Below are 1,278 nucleotides of genomic sequence, written 5' to 3' on the forward strand. Positions count from 1 at the left end.
GAACCAAATTAAAAGCACAATTTCTTTTAAAATAGCCCCCCCAACAATGAACTACCTCAGCAGCTTCCTAACCAGAAATGTGAAAGACCTTTACAAAGATAACTACAAAATGCTGCTCAAAAAAATCCAAAAAGTCTCAAACAAATGGGAAAATATTCCATGCTCATGGATAGGAAGAATAAACATTGTTAAATTGTCCATCCCACCAAAGGCAACCTACAGATTCAGTGCAATATCCATTACAATACAGAAATTCATATGGAAAAATAAATGACCATGAATAGCCAAAACAATCCTTAGCAAAAGAAACAAAGCAGGAGGGATCAAACTTCCAGATTTCAAACCTTACTATAAGGCTACAGTAATCAAAACAGCCTGGTATTGGTACAAGAACAGCCATATAGACCAATGGAACAGGATAGAGATTCCGCAAGCAAATTCTCAATTTTTCAACCAGCTCATCTTTGACAAAGACTCCAGCAACAACCACTGATGAGAGGAGAACCTATTCAATAAATGGTGCTGGAAAAACTGGCTAATCACATGCAGAAGATTGAAATAGGACTCCTACCTATCACCATACACAGAAATTAACTCTAAATGGATCAAAGACCTAAACATAAAACCTCAAACTATAAGAATCCTAGAAATCACAGGAGACACCCTTATGGAATTGGAAGAAGTAACAAATTCCTGATCAGAACCCTAAGTGCCCATACTGTAAGAAATAAGATAGACAAGTGGGACCTCATTAAACTGACGAGCTTCTGCAAAGCAAAAGAAACCATCAAGAGAGCAGGGAGACAGCTCACAGAATGGGAAAAAATATTTGCCAACTGTATATCTAACAAAGGCCTAAACTCTAGGATATACAAGGAACTCAAATGCGCCAAAAGAAAAAAAAAAAAAACAGCCCCATTAAAATGTGGGCAAGAGACATGAATAGACACTTCTCATAAGAAGATATACTGGCAACCAATAGACACATGAAAAAGTGCTCAGCCTCACTAATCACCAGAGAAATGCAAATCAAAGCCACACTGAGATACCACCTAACTCCAGTAAGAATGGCCATCATTAATAAAACAAACAACAACAGATCCTGGGGAGGATTCAGAGAATAAAGAATGCTTCTACGCTGCTGGTGGGAATGAAAACTAGTGCAGCCTGTTTGGAAGTAGTGTGGTGATTTCTGAAAGAACTAGAAATCGACCTTCCATGTGTCCCGGCAATTCCCCTATTGGGAATATACCCAGAGGAACTCAAATTATTCTACAA

Source organism: Carlito syrichta, unplaced genomic scaffold (genome assembly GCF_000164805.1).
Source record: "Carlito syrichta isolate Samal-C Ts95f unplaced genomic scaffold, Tarsius_syrichta-2.0.1 Scaffold308534, whole genome shotgun sequence".
NCBI classification, from domain to species: Eukaryota; Metazoa; Chordata; class Mammalia; order Primates; family Tarsiidae; genus Carlito; species Carlito syrichta.